General features: G+C 35.3%; 1 protein-coding gene across 11 annotated transcripts in view; it reads right to left on the bottom strand.

The window, feature by feature from the left end:
* Positions 1–27,723, bottom strand: part of EndoA (SH3 domain containing GRB2 like, endophilin-A) — a 392,332-nt gene that overhangs the window by 247,973 nt on the left and 116,636 nt on the right. The window contains exon 1 of one of the 11 annotated variants that reach the window (XM_069840234.1): positions 22,021–22,162. The exons of the other annotated variants lie outside the window; for them this stretch is intronic. The gene's annotated coding sequence lies outside the window, so the exon portion shown is untranslated. Of the gene's footprint in view, positions 1–22,020; positions 22,163–27,723 lie in introns of those variants that run through there. 11 annotated transcript variants of the gene reach the window in all.

The following is a 27,723-nucleotide window of genomic DNA, read 5'->3' as shown; positions in this document are numbered from 1 at the left end:
TAGGACGCACAATAGGACAATGTAAGCCTAAGTGTATGGCTACGTTTGGGATCCAGCCCTCGAAAAGTCAAGATATTCCTGGACAGGACAGAAATGTAATTACAAACTGAACGCGAATTTGAGATTATCTGAGGATTCAATGGTGTTACAAAAATACACACAAATTGCCTATAAACTCAAGAACATTACATTGGACGTTTAGTATAAGCATTGTAAAATTTATTATTGTACTAGCCGTACCCGTGCGCTCCACTGCACCCGTTAGAAATAAATATGAAGTAATTACATAATTAAAATAGGACATTTGATCCAGGGAACATTCGTGTTTGATAGAAGGATAAATCGTTTAATATGTTACTTAATTTAAGTTGCATCCGAATAATTAAAATGCGATCATTTTGGTCCAGAGACACTCATTTGGTGCAATGACAATTCCTTTAACATGTTTCTTAATTTTTATTACATGCAACCAAAGCTTAATGAAGATTGACATCATTTAGATTTAATGTGTATATCTTATTTTACTTGTTATAGGTTTCCATTGAATTATGGTAATAACTTAATTTTAACCCTTGTTTTCTACGTATTCAGTAAATGGCGCTTGGCCCACTATGGTTCTGAACCCTTTAAATAACTTACATTATATTATATAATATTACACATTATATTATATTATATTATATTATATTATATTATATTATATTATATTATATTATATTATATTATATCAGAAGTTACTGTAATAACATTATAGCATTATGTCCATGTAGAGAAACTACACTTTCCAATGGTGAAATAATAATTAATTATACAAATCGGTTAATTTAGCTTCCGATATTACTTCATACAAACATAGAAACATTCTCTGTAGGCTATCTTTCATAGCTTTCGATTGTTGCTGTCCAAGGCCCCTTATAGACGAAGTCATTTGTTTTTTAATTCATTACACGGCCTTAGATGGCAGTTATTTTAATTTTAAAACTCATTTATCTCATTAAATATCAGTCCTATCAACATTTTTCAAGGAATAAAACTTATCGCAAATTATTTTTAAAGAAACATTTGTTATGTACCATTTTTCACAAAAATCAATAATAAGTGAGATATTTCGATTTAATGCAGGCCCCCTTATAACCCTCCTTTTAAATAATGTATTTTGAATGCCATATAGCCTAAAATCTAAGTCACAACGAACTTAATTTATATTCCAATTTTCATCGAAATCCGTTCAGCCATTATCGCGTGAAAAGGTAACAAAGATACAGACAGACAGACATACAAACAAAAATTTCAAAAAAGCGATTTTCGGTTTCAGGGTGGTTAATTATATATGTTAGGACCAATTATTTTTGGAAAATCGAAAATTACCAGAAAAATGTCGGCTACAGATTTATTATTAGTATAGATAAATTACTATAATACAGAGTGATTCACGAGAATTTACCGTCACTTATGGAGCTTATTTACGAAGACATTCTGAACAAAAAATGTCAATTAGGCATGTGTCCTAATCTCAATATTTACAGAGTTACACTAATTTGAAGTTGTTAGTAAAATATCTTTTTTTCTTTAGTTTTAAGGATAAAAGAATATTACAAATAAAGAATGAACTATTCAGAAATATCATTTCTGTAATTGGCTAGTGTTCTGAAGCTAAAAATGTGTTGTTAATTGCTTTGTACAGATTTTATTTTTCAATTTTTAATTAAGAATTACATTATTCTTACGAACTTATCACAAAAATTGTTACAAATCATACGACTTTAGGACTTGATTCTTCACAGTTTAATTATGTATTCTAATGTACAGTCTTAAAGAATTTACAACAGTGGCGTGATTTGTAACAATTGTGTGATAAATGCATTAATTAAAAATTGAAAAACAAAATCTGTACAAAGCAATTAACAACACATTTTAAGCTTCAGAATATTAGTTAATTAAAGAAATAATATTCCTGAATAGTTCATTCTTTTCCTGTAATTTTTTTATCCTTAAAACTGAAGAATAATGGTATTTTACAAACAATTTCAAATTAATGTAACTCTGAAAATATTGAGATTAGGGAACATGTTTATATGACATTTTTTGTCCAGAATGTGTTCGGAAATAAACTCTTTAAGTGACGGTAAATCCTCGTGAATCACCCTGTATATTAGTAGTGCTTTTGCACTATAACTTTGGGATAAAACATGAACTCTTTACACTTAAGCCTATCGAACATACCATCTAAGCCTGTCTCGGCTCCTTCAGCACCTAAATTATGCCACTTTACATCTCCAGCTTCAGTTATGTATGTAGGTCAGTAAAATCTATTTTGTTACAGTATTCCGAGATTGTCGTTGACGTCGTTGTACAGTACATACTGTTCTCAATTCCTATAGCCTCTTTTTCTTTTGTTGAACATATTTAGTTCTTATCTGAAGTCTTCCCTTTCTTAGCACTGAAATGTAAGAAAATACACCCAGATATTCTTCAAAGGAATTGTATATGTAGACGTGATTCCAATTGTAATCTTATTTTATGTGTCAACATTCGTGTTTCATATAAGCTACGTACAAGCGAAACAAAGAATCAAAATACATATATAGAACGACACGTTGCAATTAGTTGAGATGAAATTAAATGTTCTTTCTCATCTTCGCATTTTATTTCTTTTCTCTAGTATTATCGTTAATGTCAAAAACGAGCGACTCCACCCGTCCGTCAGTAGTTCATTAAAAAGAGGTGTAAGCGAGAATCTGACGCGCGGTGAGAGGAATGAAATATCGTAACGAGCACAACTGTTTAATTTGTTTTCCACGTACAACTGAGATGAAAAGAATGATTAGAATAAAAAGGTACATCGATGCCAGAAATGTGAAAATGAAAAGACGAGCATATATGATCCCTCACATTATATGTTTTGCACGAAAAAGACGGAGAATCTAAGCAACTGTACAAAACAATCAGACATCACGCCATTATGCCAAAAGCAGACTCAGGTGTCAGTGACAACTTTAAGGATGCTCACAATGATTCCGTCAGAGGAACTTCAACTGTAGGAATCCTACGAATTTGATCCCGTGGAGAGACGATACAAATAGTAATTTCTAGTTGATATCTGCACAGATAAATATATAATATTACTTTAAATCTGTATCGTAACTGACGGGTTCACAATTATGTGTAAATGTATTCTGTATTTAGACGAAAAAATGTTAGTATCATATTATTTGTCGTTTATTCGGTTCAGACTTAATTTAAACGCGGCATTGTTTCACTGCTTCGTGTGAACGGCTACCTAAATATAAATTAAAATTAAAATCATTTTAATAGCTATGTTTTTCGAAATTATTTTTTAAGTTTCTTTAGAATGTGAAATATGAGCAAAACTGCTCGTTTCTTTTACGAAATATTCACCGAAATTAAACCATTTTAATCACTGAAATGAGAGTAAAATAATCACACCCTTAGTTATCTTCACTGTAACTTATATGAAGCTCGTATACATACATATATATAAATTTTTTTTTTCATTTATTTATTTGACTGAGGGAGTCATCTCTTTAAGATAATATAAAATATTCTCTCACTTACAAATTACTTTTAGAGAAGCCGAAGGTTCATTGCCGCCCTCACATAAGCCCGCCATCGGTCCCTATCCTGAGCAAGATTAATCCAGTCCCATCATATTCCACCTCCCTCAAATTCATTTTAATATTATCCTCACATCTACGTCTCGGTCTCCCCAAAGTTCTTTTTCCCTCAGGTCTCCCAACGAACATTCTATATGCATTTCTGGATTCGCCCATACGTGCTACAAGCCCTGCTCATCTGAAGCTTATGGATTTAATGTTCCTAATTACTTGTATGTTAGGTGAAGAATACAATGCGTGCAATACTGCGTTGTGTAAGCTTTTCCATTCTCCTGTAACTTCATCCCTCTTAGTCTCAAATATTTTCTCAAGCACCTTATTCTCAAACATAGAAAATTAAAGATTTCTAAAAAAACAACCTAATTCAAGCAAAATTAAAAGAAAGACGGCTGTGAGCTTCCAATTCTAACACATATAATATATACATAGTATCATTTAACAGTTCCATGCTACGCCACTGAGCTAATAATATGTGCTAATATGTGTACATCTTGTGACGTTGATAAAATACTGAAGTTGAAAATTAAGCAAAGGCTCAACATCGTCATCTGATGTACAATTTGCCGTAGAACTACACGTTAGGACTTATTAACTTCAACGTGGACAGTCTTTTGACCGTCATGGTACATACTTAGCTTATGCAATTTAATAGGCCTACGTTTCGGCTATTAAATCATATTATGTTACATATATTTCAAATATGTATAATAAAGACATACTCTTACATTTGTGTGTTTATATTCTACTGTAATCATAATTAGATGCACCTGCTAACTTTTACTGCATATCGTAACAAACGTCGGTACAATATTTCAGCACTGTTTATCCATACGTCATATTCGTGACTGAATTGTTAAGACAATAGGAAAAACGGCTCAAGAAGTGACCGTACCGAGGGAAAACTCCCTTCTGTCTTCTCTCCATACGTGGAATTGCAGCAATTTTAATCCTAGCTCTGGAATAGAGAACCGACTCTCTACGCGACAGGCTAATGGTGCACCAAACACTCAAGTAATAAACGAATAAAATGAGGGTTCTCTGTGAATCAGACAGAGTTTGCATCAGTAGCGGCTCGTGATAAAATATTATGTGTGTTCACAATTTTGTGGTTCAAAAATCGAAAAGAATTTGAAATTGTACGTTTAGTCTAATATGAAATGTCATGATTCCAATGTTTCACTATCGAAAAAAACCGTATATAAATTCAAAACGACATATAATAATAATAATAATAATAATAATAATAATAATAATAATAATAATAATAATAATAGTAATAATAATGAAACTCGGTCTTTCTATTTCCAATTTTTCCTGGTAAGCAGTTTACCCAGTTCTTTACTGTTCCAAATTTCTTTGAACAGAGTTCATTGTTTACGTTTGTTAATAATGAATACATACCACAGTCCCGTTATTTACAAACGCGTGTGTTCAGTAATATATTTTGATTCACAACACACTGATACACTATAGCCTATACCAGTACTGTAATCCCATTCGCATAGATTGATTACTATAAATACATGCCAGTAAATATTATTCTTAAATATTATACACTACCATACAGATACTTAAATTCATACCACCACCACAGTCAGCCAGCACGTGTTTGAAAGCCAAACTATGCTATTATGCCGACACTGAAATACAGTAATTCACAAACTACACTCTCGTAGCAGCACTGTACACACACATCTACGTAGAGTAAACGTTCCTACAGTCAGATGCTGAAATCTACAGGCTTTTAAATTTCCTCCTCGAGATATAGTACGTGAACGATAGGCACCGATGCATCTGACATCTGTAGGATACTCATCATGTTCACTTAACGCTTTGTGCTCTTGACGAGTCATAAGCGGCCAGATAAAAACAATTTTCTCCCGCGCATGTGTGAAATTCCTGTAACCATCTCGAAAAGAGCACGGCTTGTACGTGAACGGATGTTGCCAAGTTTACATAAGAAGTTTATGCAAAATGCGGGAAGTTTAAAATACTCGATTCTGATATTATACATACCCACTACGTCAATACGGTATCAAATAATAAAACTAGTCGTTCATTAATGGAAACAAGGTGTTCACGTGCTCTTGTGCTCTTATTGACGCACCGCCACTGGTTTGCATAGCTATTAGTCCCTTCTCTGTGTGTTCTATTTTACACCAAACTCTCGTATGGATCTTGATGGAGCTCTTCGGAGCTACGAGTCCCACAAGTGTGAACCGTATCCAGTGTCAACAACAAATACAAGCTGACGCTTAAGCACTCGTTCTCGCAGTTGTCAAGCGTAAATACATTTATGACAAATGGTGAAACAGTCTATGTAGCTGCAAGTTTTATCAACTAAGTAACGAGGTTAAAAATAAAACAAATGCGTCTTCTATCGAAAGAAAAAAATATGTAACCTATGCTTATCTTAAGCCACAAGAAGATTCTTTTAAACAAGTTAATTTTTACAATGTTACATTAATGAAATGAATGATTATGTTATAAAAGTTTCGCAGTCTTAGAGAAGGAAGGAGGGAGTACCCTCACTTCTTATCGTGCTGAAAATACATCTACAATTTTTTTTTTTTTTTTAGCTATTTATCAAAACGCATAATTAAATAATTTAGTATGCATCGAAATAAAAAGATTAACTTCTGTTTTCTGGAATGTATTCAAAAGAGCTATGTATCCTGTACACTGACAATTAACTTCATTTGCAAAGTTTAATGCTAGTATCAATAATTAATTCTTCAAAAACTTAAACAAAATAATTATAAGCATAAAATAATCCTTTAGTTTTTCTATTTACAAAAAGTGGGTACTAAAAAATTACATAAATTACACAATATATTAGACTCTGCGTGTATTCACCCACATGTAACAAATGGTGAACGTAAAGGCAACCCCATGACACGTCAGGACGGACCAGAGGGTGGAGCGAGAGGTTAAGGCTCCCACCTTTACAGACATTTGGCATGTCTTCAACAGTAATTTACTAAATATTGGTTTTATTTCTGACACAATTTTTATATTTCTTAGAAATGATTACTCTAATTTTTAACAGAGAGAAAATTTGAATTTGATATCAGACAAAACCAGGAACGATGTTAATATATGTATTTAAATATGTAAAATAAAAATATATATGCATTTAAAAGGGAAACCCCTCGAAATATGTATTTATGCAAAATAAAGTTGCCCTCATTCGAACGTAAAAACCGTGATCGGTAAAGACCCATTTCTACTTTTTCAATATGCCAAATGGATAAAAATATGCAACTGCATGTAGTTCCGCGATCTAATTATTACATTATTATTATTATTATTATTATCATATTATTATTATTACTATTATTATCATCATTATTACTGAAGAAAGTGAATTAAAATTAATTGTTTAAATTTGATCACTTCACGAATTTTAACAAGCATCGAAACGTATATCTATTAAATTATAATAATAATAGTAAAATTTATATTAGTCATCAATCTACAGCTTCTGAATGGTCCTAATGAAAGTCAATGACTAATTAATTATAAGTCATTAGTTACACACTATTCTATCTACCATTTCAGAAGTTGCGAAGACTTCAAATTTGATACACATATAACACTAGAATACCGAAACGATATTACTTATTTTCATATAGCTGGTTTACTCATTGTATCACTTCAGCACTCACAATCAGATCATAAAAATATTTATCAACAGTAATCTCACTAGAGGTTTTTGATTTATCTAGAGAAAATCAAAACTCGAGTGGGATTTAATTGACTATTACACGATTAGAAGAAAGTAGGCTATATAAAGATTAGAAGTAACAAAGTGTACAATAAAATATTAATTGGCTTACGAAAATACAACTGTCTTAAAATGTATTATTGTACCATCTCAACATTACGCTAGATGGCAGTAGTGTTTTATGATTATGTTTTCTTGTTACCGGTATCAGTTGTGCCAACTATGGAATCATCATTGAACTCTGTGGACTGTTACTAGTCAAGAAGGCTTTGTTGATTCAGTTTCATTTTTATTAAAACATTTGCATTCCATTTCAATCATCCGGATCCCAGTAATCAACGTCACTTGACAGATGATTTTCAATAAATCTTAGTATTAAACAATCTCTGTTACGTGACTATGCATAATATATAGCAGAAGCTATAACAAACATAACCTAAATAATATAAACAAGAAACGTTTTAATTAACGATGATGAAATAAAAAATAAACATGGATAATTTTAAAAGAAACAATTATTGAAAGTACAATTTTCAAATTTGAATGTTTTGGTGGTTCAGTTGATGTTATATTGGACGTGTGCGTAAAAGAAGCGAACCCGTTGGTGTACATGGTGCATCCCTCAACTCATTCAGGATTTCCGAAAGGTGCTCTTCATATATGACCAGTGATCTTTATTAATTCTTGTTCTTGAATGCCAAAATGCGAGTCATATTTGAAAGTGATGTGCATCGACTGGAGTGGTTTGTAATTTTCTGTTTTTTTTGACGGCCAGACCAGTGCAGTTTGAAATGTTGGCAAAGAAACAAATGCTAGGGTAGTGATAAAAATAAACAAATGCTAGGGACGCGATAAAATTAAACAAATGCTAGGGACGCGATAAAATTGTGCGATAAGCGGCCATGATTGGTTGAAAGACGTCCTTTCATACCGTTTTATTGGTCGAAAGTAGTGTGACGTAGTAAAAGTGTAATAGTCTCCAAAAAATTACATGTTACTTGGCAGAAGGAGGATGAAAAATGAATACTGCTACATGCTGTGTAGAAGCGAGTTGAGGAATTTTGAACTACTAGACTACTCGTGACATGGATAGAGGCATATTAAAGGGAAAGGTCACGAAGACTTTTACCTGAAGTCGGATACATATATAACCGATATTGTGTCAGAGCCAGATCCTGCAATGTCATATTTCCGATATTACACAGCACATAGGCTGGTGAATGTCATAGGTCACATTACATTGCGGAAAAAAGTGTAAAAGGAAATTCGTTCCGGCTAACTGCATCTGAGGTTTGCAAGATAATTAAATATAATGGTAATAATAATAATAATAATAATAATAATAATAATAATAATAATAATAATAATAATGAACATCTCTTGATTTATTCTGAATTTTTAGAAATGAAATACTCTCGTAAAAAGTATTTACATTCTATTACACAAATGTAGGTGAACTCCCCAAGTTTTTTTTACGTATCTCACAAATGCTCAATGTGTTCATCCTTGCTGATACGGCCGGCATCTAGCCGATAATCCATTTCATCCGACACGCTTGTCAGCATATCACGAACGATTAATGACACAACCGCGGTCATACGTTCACGAAGTTCTGAAGATTGACGGGAAGTGGGGGTGTAAAAACAATGTCCTTCACGAATCCCCACAAGAAAAAATCGCAAGGTGTTAAATCTGGCTTCTCGTTGAATTTTGCTCGAAATATTCGCTGCACAATCACAACGGACGATGTTCTTGTGTATTCTTAGTTACTTACGGCTTTTAAGGAACCCGGAGGTTCATTGCCGCCCTCACATAAGCCCACATAAGTCACTATCCTGTGCAAGATTAATCCAGTCTAAATCATCATATCCTACCTCCCTCAAATCTATTTGAATATTACCCTCCCATCTACATCTCGGTCTCCCCAAAGGTCTTTTTTCCTCCGGCCTCCCAACTAAAACTCTATATTCCAATAGTCAGTTTAAAAATATCCTCCCGTCCTACTTTAGCGTTGAAATCCACCAATAAAATTTTCATGTGATATCTAGATAGCTGATCAAAAGTGTGTTCCAATTCCTTATAGCAGCTATCCTTTATATGGTTGTCTTTCTCTTTTGTAGGGGTGTGAGCATTTATAACTACGATATTGCACCATCTGCCCTTACGTACTAAATACGATAACCTGTCACTGATAAATTCGACCTTTTTTAATGCTGATTTTATTCTTTTATGAACAAAGAATCCTGTTCCTAAGTGGTGATATTTGTTTCCTTCCCCATAATACAAGTAATCTCCTGTTTGTGATATGTCATTCCCACCTAACCGAACCTCTTGTACTCCCACTAAGTCTAATTTATATCTAGCTAGTTATTTTCCTACTAATGTTACCCCTCCTGTTATATAAAGACTAGTTACGTTTCAAGTACAGCTCATGCATTACGTCCAGACACTCCCCCACTCTTCCTACAGAGCTGCACACGAGATCGGATGAGTCCACTTACGATTCAGTTTTCAGTTATGCTTTCTCCTTTCTTTCTGTATGTTATATATTTTGTGCGAGATCGTGCGTATTTGCTTGCTTTCCGCACAAAACCAATACGCGGTAAGTGTGAAATACCACATTCAGTATTCCCAACCTAACACACATAACAATTTCCCTCTTCTTACCGCTTAAGCGCCATATTCATTTTATGCTTTAGGCTTTTAACATATTATTTTTAGAGATGTTTAACATAGTAATAATTATAAATTGGAAACTTACCACTGCAATTTCACCTAAATTGCAATGTTAATTATTGTTTTTAAATATTTGCAAAAATTAAGTAAACTCTACAACACCACAAAAGTTACTGCATTTGTAATGCAAGTAACATTAAGGAAGCCGTGAAAAAATCAACAAGATTCCAGATGCCGATGTTATTACTGCAATATGTTAGCCTATATAAATAATATTAAAATATTAAAATGGAAAATAAATCATTACATAACCTTACCGTTTGTTTTAAGTTCGCATTTATAGACTGGGGGGGGGGGGGAAAGACAGACGTATATCACGGCCTGCTGGAATATAGTAAACACAGAAAACATTTTATAGCAACAATGATGAAGATAGATATTTTAGTTTTTAAAAGTTGCCGTCATTGAACAGAAACCAAGATGGAGATTTCATTGCAACTAATTAGAAATTCCTCTTTCAGGTATGTAATAAACGATCTTCGCACAAAATAATGTACGATACACGAGCGGTATGTTTGTTTTCATGTTCTCGGAAATTAAAAAAGCTCAACTACGTTTTGCTTTTTCAATCTTTTCCTCGAACATGAAAACATCAACATACCGCTCTTGTAACGCATATTAATAATGTCTGATTTCTACTTACTTGTTTACATTTTATTATTATCTTATTCAGTTTTGTGTGTAAAATTGTAGTGTACTTTGTAAATTTGTAGTGTTTTCGTAACGCAGTTTTACCCCTGGTTGAGTGTTAGAGAAGGCCGTATGGCCTTAACTCTGCGAGGTTAAACAAATTATTATTATTATTATTATTATTATTATTATTCATATTATTATTATTATTATTATTATTATTATTATTATTATTATTATTATTATTATTATGGAACGTAGAGCTTACATGATAAATGCAGGCTGTGAAAATTACTACGAGAAAATAGTCCTTTCGCTTAACATGTATTACTTTGTTTACGAAATATGATTCATGTAATAAAGAATGTCTATATGAACCAATAATGTTGGCGATATTACTGGACATTTCATTTGCTGACGCTTTATAACCGCTTTTCATCACACTCTTTAATATTAAGGACATAAAGGAACTTCATATACTACGGATAGGTGACAGAAGTAATCTTGTGTCCTGTGCTCATCCTGTGGTGTAATTTGGTCAGCCTGACGACAGGCGATTCTGCCTGGCCGGCTTCATGTCAATAACATTACTTTATAAAATTCGATATGGTCAGTCATTTACCATTTTTTCAAGATATAAATGAAATACAGCCTATCCTAAACGTACAAAAGAGCTTCTATTTGGCTGCATGTGAATAATATTGCTGTGTATATATATATATATATATATATATATATATATATATATATAATGACATACAGATCAAACCATATGTAATGTCATTAATTTTACGGGGTTATTCTTTGAGATATTTCAAACAAAAACGTTGAATGCAATTTCATTCGTTTTTCCTTCCTTTTCGAGAGAAAAATTGTTTTATATGAGATAGTTCATAGCGTGTTTTGGAAAAGCCATTGATTTAATTCCCAAAATGCTCAGTCTACTTAAAAGGGCAGTGTATTATGACAATATATGTATGAAAGAATTTATCCTTTAAATGTGCAGAAATTTGATCCGAACAAATGTAACATAGTAAAATTCCTTTATAGAACGACCAAATTTCTGCACATTTGAAGGACAAAACTTAAATTCTTTCAATAATTTATTATCATAATTCACACTGCTCTCTTAAAATGACTGAACACATTGGGAATAAAATAAACGACTTTTCCAAAACACGCTATGAAATGTTTCATATATAACAATTTTTATCTCAAAAACGAAGGAAAAACGAGCAAAATTGTATTAAATCTTTTTTATTTGAAATATCTCAAAGAATAGCCCACTGAAATTAATGACACTATCTAGGTCCACTCTGTATATAGCTCTGGGAGCTGCCTCCTTTTTGCAACGAAACGATTGGGAGCTCAGCAAACAGTAAAGCCACCCCCTTTTTGCAGAGAGCCCTTCACTTTTCTGTATGCATCTTAAGTCTGATTAGTATAATATGTAGCTAATCGGCGATGTATGCAATGGAGGAAAGAAACTGGCCACCCTACCCCATTATCTCCTGGCCTAGTTGCCTCATAAGTGGTGCCTTGTTGGTATCACTTGTGAGGTTCAGACCTGTCTTCCGGCAGTTGACTAAACAGCAAACACACATATATACAACAAATACCACATACTGCACAAAAGACACATACTACCCGGGACAGCTATCTTTACCGACGGCGCGTTTATAAATCAACTCGATTGCGGAGAGATATCGGGATTACACTCAACAGGAAATTGATGTTGCTGGTCTGTCACTGTGCGGAAAGGAAGTTACTTCGGATTTTCGGAAGTATTCTATACGTAGTGATAGCAGTGTGTGTAATTTTGAAAGATGAAAACTCCACCTAGGAAGTCAGTGCGGGAAAAGTACGCTCGAAAAGTATAAAGATAATATATAATGTACAGTATTTAAGTTCGTAAAGAAGAAAAAATAGTGGTCTACCTATTCCTCTTAAAATAACTGTGGCAAGAACAGCGGAAGCAGTGGGAAAGAGTGAACAATCGGTGAAAAATATAGCAAAAGAATACGAGAAAGCACGCAGTTTGTGCCTATAATATAGCATATTTTTCAGCTACGGATAACATTTTGACATGTAGTGGTATGTAGGCTACTATAGATATCCTACAAACAAAACTCAGCTCGGACTCCTCGCGGCGCGTATGCTATACCCCTCTTACTCACTTGCAGTAGACTTGAGAGCATGCTGGGAACGGGAGCATACGTCATCCGCGCGAGACAGTCACGCCCGCTGGTTTCTGCGCACCGAGTTTTCCTTGTTGGATGCCTATACCTTCCTCCGAGCCCTTTTCTCTGCTACGATTATATTATCTTCGATGTAAGTTCACGCTCCGAGTTATTCACACATGTCTTGGGTAGGTACTGTATCCTTCCAGGTTGTGTACATGATCTCTCTCTTCCTCTCCACTCACCGTTCCCGCCATAATACGCATATGAACGTGATAGTGGCGCCCTCAGCTTCAGCGGTATTCCTAGGCTTCAGCGGTATTCCTATTTGTCCCGAGTAAAAAAAAACACAAACACATATCTATAGAAGCTTCACAGCAATGACAATACGGCAATTGGAAGCATCGTAACTTTTTGGCTAGCTCACAGTCTCACTGAACCACTGAATTAAAAAGCTTCCAAAACATAAAACTGCATGGTACAAAACACAAATAATAAAGTCTGTTCTTGTGAAAAACCACCAATATTCAAGCTTGTTACGTGCTTAGCATGAAGACTTAACATTAACAAATAACAGAAACTTATACTTTAGGAACCGGTTAAATGTCGGATTATTACATACCGGGGAAATTATCTCTTTATACAGGGACATCATTTTATTTTTAATATTAACCTGGCTATACTCACTAACTCAATGCTGTTTATTATATGCGCCCTTGATTCTGTGTGGAGGACAGATGAAACTTCATTAGTAGAATGGGTGGGAGTGAAGTACATTCAAAAACTCAGGTACAGTACAATAAAAATTGAAGTAAAAATAAAATGATCTCCCTGTATAAACGCTGAAGGGAATATTATTGCCCATGTAAGATTCATTCCTGCTAAGTGCGAGGCCAGTAAAGCAGTCCAGGTAGCCAGACGTCGGCCAAGGATTTTATCTGTACTGTATGTCTAGCGCATTGCACTCGTGTATCGATTTCTTCCGAGGCACACAATGCTATTCTAACCTTACAGCGAGGATAATCAAACAATATAACATTCCAGTTCTTGGTACGAACATGTGCTTCGGTTTGTTTGCTCAGTATATTGCTGAAACTTGAGTAATATACAAATTTTCACCTTCTATTCCCTCAACCGCACCAAATTTCAGATACTGAATGAATGAGTGGGTGCATGGATGAATGGCTGGATGGACGGACGGGTACTGTACTCCAACCACGAGAAAGTCTCAAGGGAATGAGACGGAGCGGGGTGAACTGTGAATGAATGTTGATGTCATAAGGTCACACACGTGGGTACTCGTATCTCTATTGGCTATCTCTCAAAGCACAAAAGATAACACTGATATATCAATTTTTATACTACCCTAGTTAGAAAATTAGATCACGGTTAATTTCCTGGTCTTTTAATCCCTCCATACAGGAAATAACATATGCAGGAGAGCGCAGATTTTTAAACTGACGTTATAACTCTAATAATATCTATCTACTTCGCTCCAATAGACGACGCAATAGTAAGCACATTCCTTTCACGGTTTATCTCCTGGTTGGAGAACAGGAGGATGGATGAGAGGAAAGAACAGAGGATGGGTGAAAGAATAAATGAATAAATGTGTGGAAGAGCCGATGGTGGGTTGAGGGAGGGAGGGAAGGAAGAATGGATGGGTGGATAGATATGAATGGGTGGATGGGTGAGTGAGTGAGTGAGTGATCGGGAGGACGGGTGGGGGGTGGGTGTGTGGGTGAGTAGGTGGGTGGGTGGATGGATAGATGAAAACCAGAATGAATACAAGCTAGAATATAAGCTTCATTCCTGGAAAGAATCCATGGAACTGATCAAATAGCTACAGTAAGTGAATTCTATATCCGTACGTCACTAACCTTACCCCATGATTTAGAAAACGGTACATAGTTGAACAAATTTTCAAGGGAAATGATTGAAAAGAGGACGTAGCACGCTATAAAATATGAGGCAGACAGATTTTATAACTAAGTGAATACAACTGGCCCACAAGAAACAGTGTTCCTATACTTCGTCCCATAATTTCTGACAGGAAAAGTAAGCATTGACGACAGAGAGTGAAAGAAGTAGCCTATAATTGCAATTCAACCAATGGCACAGGTCTCATTCAAAGCTTATCTTGAAGTTGGACGGAGGTAGAACGCTTCAGACCGCCCAACTTCAAGTCAAGCGTGGAATGAGACCTCTGCCATTGGCTGAATAGCAATTATACTTCTCTCCTCCTCTGCTGGCAATGTTTACATCTCCTGTCAGACGTTGTGGAACGAAGTGCAAACACAGGTCCATGTGACTCATTAATCTTAGCTTAACCAACACTGGGGATCGAATCCCGTATCTCCCGAATATAAAATGGACGTGTTAACGACTACATCACCATGGTCGGTTAATATAAATCCAGTGTGGCTTCTGGATCAATTTTCATTCATTACAGTGGTTCATTTGAAACGAGACATGTTAAATTCCGAGAAAAATGCTATTACAGTGGGTATAATAAATTTAACAAATTTAAAATATTTATAGCGAATTAAGCTCCATTAAGCTAGTAAAATTATAGGTCCACTGTCGTAAAATACCTAGCTACAATCAAGATGAGGCGGGCGGGTAGCTCAGTTGGTAGAGCAGCTGGCTACGGACTGGAAGGTCCGGGGTTCGATCCCAGGTGGTGACAGGATTTTTTCTCGTTGCCAAACTTTCAGAACGGCCCCGAGGTTCACTCAGCCTCCTATAAAATTGAGTACCGGGTCTTTCCCGGGGGTAAAAGGCGGTCAGAGCGTGGTGCCGACCACACCACCTCATTCTAGTGCCGAGGTCATGGAAAGCATGGGGCTCTACCTCCATGCCCCCCAAGTGCCTTCATGGCATGTTACGGGGAAACCTTTACCTTTACCTTTTACAGTCAAGATGAACTGGTTAATGCTTCTACACAGATGGCTGGACACAAACGAAGAAATCATGTTTTTTCATAGGCCTACATGATATATTCATGAATGCGATAAAAAAACTGGGAACTATGCTCATTTATAACTGCTAAGAGATCGTTTCTTAAATAAAGACGTCTTCAATAAATTATATGCATAAGATGTAAAGGTTTTTGTCTGAAGGAAGTGAAATCTCAAACGTATGTTTTGAAATCTTTCCTAAGAGCGTTCACTTAATTTTAAGAAGATAAAAAGACTCGCAGAAGAATCTCAAAACATTTTAAGTTTTAACTAAAACAATCTTATTACAACAACAGTATTGAGAAACTATTGTATTTCTATTTTTTCGAAACAACATTATCCACACTTAATTAATTTAATTTACCCAAATCTAAATAATTTTGTTTTCTTTTTTATTTAAGAAACAGATGTAGGGCGGTTTATTCAAGTATTAATGTTATTAATATTAATAATTTCGGATACGTATTAGGTTAATTTGAATCTGTTACATATCTATCCGTTTGATATCAACTGTTCATATTTTAGAGAACCCTGCCTCATTCTTTCTGCAATCTGATTCGTATGCAATTAAAGATTTTGTAATTCTAAAATTCGTAATCCTATCTACATTCTGTTGCTACATCCGACTTTTTCTGTTTTATTAAGTGCTGTGATTTGGTTTTATGCCATCACTTATTTTTTAGACTGAAATCCGGTTTTAACCCAAAGCTTATTACATACATACTGCACATACATACTGTACATACATACATACATACATACATACATACATACATACATACATACATACATACATACATACAGGAGTTGCGCTCGGGCGCGAGTTCGATTCCCGTTTGGGCTGATTACCTGGTTGGGTTTTATCTGAGGTTTTTTCCAATCGTAAGACAAATGTCAGGTAGTCTATGGCGAATCCTCGGCCTCATCTCGCCAAATAACATCCCACTATCACCAATTCCATCGATGTTAAATAACCTCATAGTTGATAAAGCGTCGTTAAATAACCAAGTAAATAAAATTACATACATACATACATGTTTTCTAACCATGGACAGGTCTTTCACTGCAAACCCAGCATTCTCCAATCTTTCCACGGATTAAAATGCGACTACAATTTTATTGAACAATATGGAAATAAAATACTTTAGAATTCAAGCCATAAAAATCAAACCAATAGTTGCGCACAAAAAAATACTAAGTTATATAAAATGGTGTGTGTTTGTAATCGAGCTCACATTTTGATAAAACACGAAATTAAAACGAAAATCTAACTTATAAAGTAGAGGAAGTGCAGGAACATGAGCAAATATTGTAAAGTATACGTCAATTTGTGCCCTTCCGACTTCGTTTCCGTTATCCAATTAGCGTACCGCTCTCGGTTTTCCTTTCCAAAGTCGTGAAACCAAGTGAAAGAGGGGCAAGGAAAAGCCGGGTTGCATAGTCAAAACTCTTCTCTTTCCTCAATTTCGTTATTATTTATTCACTGAATCATAATTAGCACACAATTCAATATAAAATTATAATATTTATAGTTAATGAATGATCTTATACGTAGTAACAATCACTCCACATCATTTACATATTTTAGAATAATTATTCAAACCAAACTAATGGCGATCTTAACGTAATCAAGAGGAGAGCGATATCACAAAACCAAAAGCTGCCTGCAGCTACCCTTAAAGCAAATTAATTATTCATCTGTCACACTCGTCACCAGCTTGACGGGTATACTTCAGCCCATATTAGGGTACTATTTTAAGCGCGAACTCAGAATCAGTTCGCATAGATACACGGATCGAATTCCTGGAATAACCACGTCACACTCCACTGTGTAATGGAATATTATGTCACTTTATACATTCAATTCAACAGCAATTATTAGTTATCAAAGATACCCATATCCTCACGTAATGTGATTAACACACATAAGATTACACTATTTAACGATTGAGACCTTGTAACACGTTTCAGATATGATTACTGTGATATCCTATCTGTATCAGAGAACAAATTATCTTATTTGTATTGCAATTTTAAGATGTACAATTTATGTAAACTCACATGTGAAGCATGATTTTCGAAACATTTTCCGTAGAAAAACTAACGTAAGATGAAGGATAGGTGGAGCAGAGAAAAATTCTCTCCGCCACCGGGACTCGAACCCGGGTTTTCAGCTTTACATGCTGACGCTTTATTCACTAAGCCACACCGGATTCCAGTTCCGATGCCGGATTAAATCCTCTCAGTTTAAGTTCCACGGCGCTCATTCCGTCGGATCTCGGCCACTTAGTCACTCGTAATGAGTGCACCTCTGCACATAGTGTGTTGGACATTGTGCCACTGTCACACATCTGTGACACAGTGCATGAGGGTTGGCCACGAAAGGGAAACAAAGAGATGGAACTTAAACTGAGGATTCAATTCGGCATCGGAACTGGAATCCGGTGTGGCTTAGTGGATAAAGCGTCAGCACGCAGAGCTGAAAACCAGGGTTCGAGTCCCGGTGCCGGAGAGAATTTTCCTCTGCTTCACTTATCCTTCATCATGTGATAATGCACAATTCCTGCACGGAAATATCATATGTACTTTTGTACATCACAATAAAACTAACGTAAGGTAAAGGAAAAGGTAGCCCCTTCACATGCCATAACTGATATTTATTTTCAGGATGTTGTTGTTGTTGTTGTTGTTGTTGTTGGTCAACTGTCCGAAGACAGGATTGAACCTCATAAGTAACACCAATAAAGTATCACTCATGAGGCAACTAGGCCAGGAGATAATGTGGTACGGTGGCCAGTTCCTTTCCCTCGAGTCCACACCTGTGGAGTAACGGCTAGCGCGTCTGGCCGCGAAACCAGGTGGCCCGGGTTCGATTCCCGGTCGGGACAAGTTACCTGGTTGAGGTTTTTTCCGGGGTTTTCCCTCAACCCAATATGAGCAAATGCTGGGTAACTTTCGGTGCTGGACCCCGGACTCATTTCACCGGCATTATCACCTTCATCTCATTCAGACGCTAAATAACCAAAGATGTTGATAAAGCGTCGTAAAATAACCTACTCCTTTCCCTCGCCAATGCATACATCGTCGATTAGCTACATATTACACTAATCAGACTTCAGAAGTATACAAACAATTGCTCTTCCTCTGACACATATCGTCATGTGAGATGTACTGCCTGATAATAGATATGAATATCAGCCAGAACCTCAATCAGAGGTATTCAGAATATTTATGGATGGTAATGAGACTTTCCGTGGGAATAAAAGAAAACATACATATGCTGAGACATAACATAAGGAAACAGGTGAAGTAATGATTCTTGTAATGCATATTTCATTACACCACGTCAGCGACTGAGCCAAATTACCTGTTTCATCCTTAAGCACGTGAGGACTGAACTAGCACCAGGCACTCACAATCACAAGTAAAACCATTAAATTTAATAGTCGCATTATTTCTTGCTGATCGGATACTACAGAGCAACCGAGAAAAAATGCATTAGCCAATATTTCTGTTAAATATGACACAAGCCTATAACATTTATAAACAAAACTACCGGCAATTATAACTTTTAATAAGAAAAATCCAAAAAATTTAATGCGATCAATAGCTACACGATTGTATTTTAGTGGACATAAAAAATCTTAAAACACTTGGACTGCAGCATTATTTACGAATATTTCAGCATAATTGAAGAGTCCATTGCAAGAATGATGGATGTCATTTGGAATGCATTTTGCAGGAGAAGCAATTGAAAGTTTGAAATGCTTAGCGCTCAAAGCTTAACTGTGATTTTCCAATCATTACTGGACAATGACTATCAGTGTTAATGCCATATAACTCTGTATGTACATTCTATATGTCTTAAGCTATGCATTGACAGTCTTGGTTCATTTTCGACAAGAAAGTGACATCCATCATTCTTGCAGTGGACTCTTCAAATGATAATATACACGGATGAACCATAAGTAATGTTATTAATTTCAGGGGGTTATTCTTTGTGATATTTCAAACAGAAAAACTTTAATACAATTTTGTTTTTGCTTCCTTTTCGAGATAAAAATTGTTTTTTTTTATGAAACATTTCATAGTGTTTTTTTTTTTTGGGAAAGTCATTGATTTAATTCCCAATATGTTCAGTTAATTATGATAAAAAATGTCTGAAAGAATTTTTGTTTTGTCCTTCAAATGTGCAGAATTTGGTCTGAACAAATGTAATTTTTCGTTCTGCAAAGGAATTTTACGTTACATTTGTTCGGATCAAATTTATCCCCATTTAAAGGACAAAACTAAAATTCTTTCAATAATATATTATCTACCTCTGATTGAGGTTCTGGCTGATATGTGCATCTATTATCAAGCAGTACATCTCACTTGACGATGTGTGTCAGAGGAAGAACAATTGAGGACCGTTTTTGCAAAACTTGCTAACTGTAAAAACTAAATTTTATAGGAAACACAAAAAACTGAAATAACTGCAAGTTTTGCTATAGCTCTCACATAGCAGAAAGCAAGTTTTGAAAAAAGATCACAGTTTGACACACTATTGTGAAGGAAATAATAAGATTTTCCTAAAAAGCCTTTACCATCATGTAGAGGCCTGTCTTATGTTAACTAATCCACCAAAATCTCAATTTTGAAAATTTTGCAGTTAGCAAGTTTTGCAAAAACGGTCCTCAATTGTTTGTATACATCTGAAGTCTGACTAGTGTAATATGTAGCTAATCTGCGATGTATGCGATAGAGGGAGAAAGGAACTGGCCACCCTATCCCATTATTTCCTGGCCTAGTTGCCTCATAAATGGTGCCTTGTTGGTATCACTTGAGGTTCAGATCTGTCTTCGGACAGTTGACTAAACAACAACAATCTATTATCGAAATACACTGTCATTTTTAATTGACTGAGCATATTGAGAATAAAATCAATGGCTTTCCCAAAACACGCTATGAAATGTTTTATATAAAACAAATTTTTTTCTCGTAAAAAAAGGAAAAACGAGCAAAATTTTATTAAACTTTTTTTCTTTGAAATATCTCGAAGAATAATCCCCTGAAATTAATTACATTACTTACAGTTCACCCTATATATAAGAAGCTTCGATTTGGAATCAATGAATTGGAAAACAATTCCAGGGACGTATGTTATATGTAGGTACATAAAACGGTATTATATGAGAGAAGTGTGTATGTGTAAATTTAGTGGTTTTTAAAGCCAACTCAGTGCTACAGATGTGAATGCAGAATAAGTAATGAAAACTTCAAAATAATGTTATCTGCTATAATAAATTACGAAGCGACTCGAAGACCGGTATTATTACAAATTTACGTTAAGGGTTACCCGTTACAGAATCGCTCTTCGAATGACTTCAAACTTTCGAAGATTTAATTCATAATGTCGCCATTGGTTTCCGAAACTTTAAATAATGTAATGAATTGTGACGTAAGACAAAACTGTTTTAAGTTATTTGTCTTCGGACAGTTGACTAAACAACAACAACAACAATCATAATACACTGTTCTTTTAGACTGACTGAACATATTGAGAATGAAATCAATGGCTTTCCCAAAACACGCTATGAAATGTTTTATATAAAACAATTTTTTTTCTCGTAAAAAAAGCAAAAACGAGCAAAATTGTATTAAATCTTTTTTGCTTGAAATATCTCGAAGAATAACCTCCTGAAATTAATTACATTACTTACACTTCACCCTGTATATAAGAAGCTTAGATTTGGAATCAATGAACTGAAAAGCAATCGCAGGGACGTATGTTATATGTAGGTACAAAAAACGGTATTATATGAGAGAAGTGTGTATGTGTAAATTTAGTGGTTTTTAAAGCCAACTCAGTGCTAGAGATGTGAATGCAGAATAAGTAATGAAAACTTCAAAATAATGTTATCTGCTATAATAAATAACGAAGCGACTCGAAGAGCGGTATTATTCCACATTTATGTTAAGGGTTTCACGTTACAGACTCGCGCTTCGAATGACTAAACGTTCAAAGATTTAATTCATAATGTCGCCATTGGTTTCCGAAACCTTAAATAATGTAATGGATTGTGACGTAAGACAAAACTGTTTTACGTTACAGCAATAGCTCATTAGCCAATAATACGAACATAAAGGTAACATTCCTCTTAGTTTCTCACCTTAACAACACTCAACACACAACACAGGATTACCACATTGCACCGAACACACAAGCATACTTGTACAGAAGCTACGAGAGCTGTTAAGCCTGGCGACGCTCGGCGTCCTAACGTCTGAGCAGAGAACCAATCCGAGTCGACGTCGACACAGAAGCGCCTCTAACGGACGCCAACAAAATTAAAACCGAACTTGAATGGCTGCGACAGTAACTGGACATCGATGTGCATGTGCATTCGAATGGGGAGGGGCGAGGGAAATAGCATAAAAAGCACTTTTGGATAAATGAAACCTATGTTGTTTGTTCACTGGACAACGGAAAGTCAAAATATCAAAGTTTTTTCTTATAAGAACAGTGAGCGCCACCGTCGTAGCTCAGGCGGCTAAGGTGCTTGACTTCCGATCCAGAGTTGCGCTCGGGCGCGGATTCGATTCCTGCTTGAACTGATTACCTGGTTGGGTTTTTTCCGAGGTTCTTGTTCTGGCTTCTTTAATACTGGTTAAAAATTTCGTGTTCTATTCAGAATGCAATTTGTCGTTCAATATTACCAGCTTCACATTTAAATCGTAAGATATACTTAATAGGTATATCAGCACACTTTTACAGGTCAATTATACAGGGACATCATTTTATTTTTACTAACATTTTTAATATTAACTTGTCTATACCTCTGGATCAATGCCGTTTGTTACCCCCTTCCACGACTGGAGTTCGATGATACTGGCGTAATAGCCTATACAAACAAATCACTTCACTAGGTATAGGAGGGAAGAAAAGTAGTTCATCCATTTACGTAAACAAGGAAATATTGCGCTTTTGAGTTTGAACATTTTCATTAGGTTTTTGTTTTGATCAAAATACAGTACCGGTACTGTATTAACAATAAGTGTTTTTACTCACGAACTGAGCTATCCATTCCGACGTATTCATTATGCAGTGTATATTATACTGTTTAAAGCACATTAGCGTACAATATAGAAAATGAAGTTAAATTGAAAAATAATCATAATGTGGATATTTAAACACATTTTTGAAAATGGTGGCCGCTGATTTCGATACAGGCTTCAGTTCTTTTGTGCATATTATCGCACTATAGACTATTGTACCTAATCCCAATTACCAGTTTCGTTTTTCGTACTAGTAACTCGTACTAGTTGAAATAATTCTGTACCAACTCTATAAAAAAGTACCTTACGTACTGTAAATTCGATCTTCACTTCTGCCCGATTCGATAAGACAAAATTACTCAGACATGCTATCTACTGTCCGTCCAAGTGATTATGTCGTAGGGTCGTAGAAAGGGAGGAAATCACGTGACAGTTAATTACTTAACGAGGCCCTTTTATTCAAGTTATTTTAAACAGTTGTATAATATTACGTAGACGTCCAATGCTAACAGAAATTAATGTTCTCAGAAAAGAGCTAAGACTTTACAGAGGGGCGAACAGAAGCAGGTGGGGGAAACCGGGATGCGACGTAGGCAAACGGACGACAGTACCTGTGCGAAAATATGATTCAATATTGAAAGCTCTTTCGCCACTGGAAAACGCGAACATATTTCTGGAACGTACTATACCCACTAACTCAGTACTGCATACGCGGCCTCGGTTCTGTGTGGAGAAGGGTTGGAAGTTTAGTAGAAGAGGGGGTGACAGTGAATTACATTCAAAAACTCAGGTACAATAAAAATTGAAGTAAAAATAAAATGATGTCCCTGTACAACTACACTATCGTGATATGCTAAAAGCCTGTTTAGACACTTCTTCTAATTTCACTTACTACTCCTTTAGGTTTGGAAGTAAATCCCGAAAAGACAAAGTATATGATTATGTCTCGTGACGAGAATATTGTACGAAATGGAAATATAAAAATTGGAAATTTATCCTTTGAAGAGGTGGAAAAATTCTAATACCTGGGAGCAACAGTACATTTTTTTAAATAAAAAAGCCGCCCTAAATAAGGGTTCGAATAGATCGGCCTACTAATCAATTCATAAAGAATAATCATGAAAACCATAAATATAAATATACCTTAAATATAAATGATACTCGGGAAAAAATTAAACACAGAATAAATATGGGAAATGCCTGTTATTATTCGGTTGAGAAGCTTTTATCATCCGGTCTGCTGTCAAAAAATCTGAAAGTTAGAATTTATAAAACAGTTATAGGCCTATTACCGGTTGTTCTTTATGGTTGTGAAATTTGGACTCTCACTTTGAGAGAGGAACATAGGTCAAGGGTGTTTGAGAATAAGGTGCTTAGGAAAATATTCGGGGCTAAGAGGGATGAAGTTACAGGAGAATGGAGAAAGTTACACAACAAAGAACTGCACGCATTGTATTCTTCACCTGACATAATTAGGAACATTAAATCCAGACGATTGAGGTGGGCAGGGCATGTAGCACGTATGGGCGAATCCAGAAATGCATATAGAGTGTTAGTTGGGAGGCCGGAGGGAATAAGACCTTTGGGGAGGCCCAGACGTAGATGGGAAGATAATATTAAAATGGATTTGAGGGAGGTGGGATGTGATGATAGAGACTGGATTAATGTTGCTCAGGATAGGGACCAATGGCGGGCTTATGTGAGGGCGGCAATGAACCTCCGGATTCCTTAAAAGCCAGTAACTACTACTGCTTCTTTAGAAAAGAATAACGTTTAAGATTTATTTTCTTATTATCCTGTGCCATACTGCGAATGTTTGGATTAATGACATTAACATAATTGAGCTTTTGTGGTTATTTTTGCTTTTCTCGTGATTTACTTTAATTCATTATTTATTTGACTACCACAGTATTTTATTTTGATCCATATTTCATTAACACAAAATAAGCGAAGATCTTTCCTAATTGTTTCATTTTTGACCATATGTAATAATGGGCAAGACTTTAAGAATTTCATTCCAGTAATCTGAGCTTTACATTTTTTTCTTTCCATTTTCCCTTTAAGGGCACAGGGTTCGATTCCGATAAAATGAAATGTGTCCTGAAGTTTTATTGTTTACATATTAATCTTGTTTGTAAATATCTTTATCGCTTCTTGAATAACTTAGAGATTATTATTGTTGGGAACCTTTACCGAATCGAATATTTGCCGCACTATGTCAACACTATCGTATTCTCGGAAATAGATGTCGTCATAATTGTCACATAACATGTAAACTGACCTTCGTACGACTAACATATTTTCCTCGTTTTTCCGTATTCATAATTGATCCCACCGTTCGTTTCGAAACGAATGAGGAATAACCGGCAGAAGTAGATACGGAAAAAAGACTATTACTTCCAAAACTACCGGCTAAAAGAGCTTGAAGTAATCGAACTTCTGGTTGGAGCAATAGGTAGCCCTACTCTCTTCATGAAATATGTTTAATACCTTCAGCTATTATTCCGGTTGTAACTTTAGCTGCTTTGAAAGGATCAATTGCTCTACTAAAGTATCACCTACATTCGAAATGAAACTAAGTTAATTAGCAATCTTTACTTTACTTTTTAGTAACACTTATCTCGCTCTAAAACTCGCTCTGGTATATTTCTACTAATCTAAAAATTTATTTGCAGCTCTGTATTTGTAGGAGTTTCATTTTTCAAAACAAAATCAATGGTTCAACGAACTTGTAAACATATTTATATGTTGACAAAGTATCCTATAGGATACAACAGATTAATAGGCTATATGCTCTAATTTTAATAGAATAATAGAAAAAAATTGGTAGGAAAATTAAAATTTCAATCAATCAATCAATCAATCAATTAACCAATTTAGGGCATTTCAAAACCTAAGTGGTTTTTAGCCTCATTCACGATTTATCGCCATTCATCTCTGTTCTCTGCATCTTCTTGTCGTCCTCCCACTGTACAAAGATTATCATATACTTGGTCCTGCCAACGGAGACGAGGTCTACCGAGAGGTCTGTACATCTTGGAGAATAGTAGAAAGCTTTACGTAGAAGAGAGTCTTCATCACGCCGTAGAACGTGTCCAAGCGAACGTAGTCTTCGACTTTTAATTAAGGCTATTATGTCCGGATCTTTATAAATATACCTTAGTTTCTTGTTCTTAAAAATTCTCCATGTGTTATTTTCTTGAATGGGATCAAAAATCGTCCTCAAGATTTTGTTCTCAAAAGTAAAAAGAATTAAAATTTCACACAATACTATAATATTGTACAACATATAAAATATGGACACTGCGATAGCTATTTTCTTTACAGTCCGACAAGGTTTAACAAACTAGTGTGAGAAATGAAGCTTTGCCAATTTAAGGGTTAAAGTACAGGTTCTCCATTCAGGAAATAGGGATTATAAAGAATGGACACTGAGCTAATTTTGTTGTGTTTTGTTTCTCTGTGCGCCAGCGTTTAGTTCTACTTTCAAGCGTTAGAGGTTAGTGTAATCGAGCATAGGCTAATATAATAATAATTGAGAATAGAGTTGAGACACAGGATTCAAATATCGCCTACCTTATTGCATAATCCAGTAACGCTTTGCTTCAAATAAATTCAAGTTAACAGCTTTTCCTTATTTCTCAGTGACGAACTAGTTGTAATAATAATTTTTTATATTTCAGATATAATAAATTATATTACAAAATAATATAATACATTATAAAATTATGTATCAAATTCGTTTAATATTTGTATATAATGTAATATAGGTATATGGTTTTACTTCTCAGAAGAGTTTTGTTTTTTCCATTTTCAGTGCTATCAAATCATTACATATTTTAATTGTAGTTGGGGTCAACGTCTCAACTCTCATTATAAAGAAACTCTATAGAGTCTAGACATTACAGTTAATGACGGATTTATTATTTTATGGATCCAATTTATTTTATTTGAGTGCATAATGCACCTAGATGTATTAATTATATGTGTTATATTTCCGCTGTGTCGACTGCTAGCTGGTGTGATGTCAGCGCCAACTCTAGGGAGAAAGCAGAATCTCACGCTCTAGCTGGCTTGAAGGTCATTGAAATCAGTCCGGCTACATCAAAGGTACCGACGCGAAGTGTCCATTCTTTATAATCCCTATTCGCTGATCCATTGTGGCAGCTCACAAATAGTGAGAAGATTTCTAAAATATACATATCGCCAGCACACACAATTTAAAAGAAAGCTGTTCGTTCCGTTCCCGGCAGATCTCTCGACGGTACCCGGTGCAGACATGGCTGCCCGGAGATTGAAACTTTAGCACACGTCTTGGGATTCTGTGAACAGGGATTGCTCTTGAGAAACTCTAGACATCATCTTGTAAGATCCAAAATTGCTGCCGCATTAAGAAATAAGGGCTGGATAGTAGAAGAAGAAATCTCCTGTCTAGCTGAAAATGGGTCAACGAGACGAGTAGATATTTTAGCGTACAATGCTGACACTAAACAGGGCATCATTGTGGACCCCACGATACGTTTTGAAGTAGAATGTCACCAGTCAGCCGAGGTCCACTTTGAGAAGAAGTCTATCTATGAGCCTACAGTCACCTATTTCAAGCTGAAATATGCCTTAATTCACGTTGAGGTATTCGGCTTGCTCATAGGTGCTCGAGGGACTATACCAGCTTTTTTCGAAGAATTTCGACGGCAGTTTGCTCTGCCAACATCTCTGAGGGATGAAATGAAATGAAATGAAATGAAATGAAATAGCCTATTAGTGTCCCTTAGAAGGGCTAAGGCCTCCTGCAAGAGGGAAAGTTCTGGCTCCGTTTT

Source organism: Periplaneta americana, chromosome 11 (genome assembly GCF_040183065.1).
Source record: "Periplaneta americana isolate PAMFEO1 chromosome 11, P.americana_PAMFEO1_priV1, whole genome shotgun sequence".
Classification (NCBI taxonomy): domain Eukaryota; kingdom Metazoa; phylum Arthropoda; class Insecta; order Blattodea; family Blattidae; genus Periplaneta; species Periplaneta americana.
Note: the sequence above shows the minus strand (reverse complement) of the source record. Positions and strands in the feature narration are given on the sequence as shown.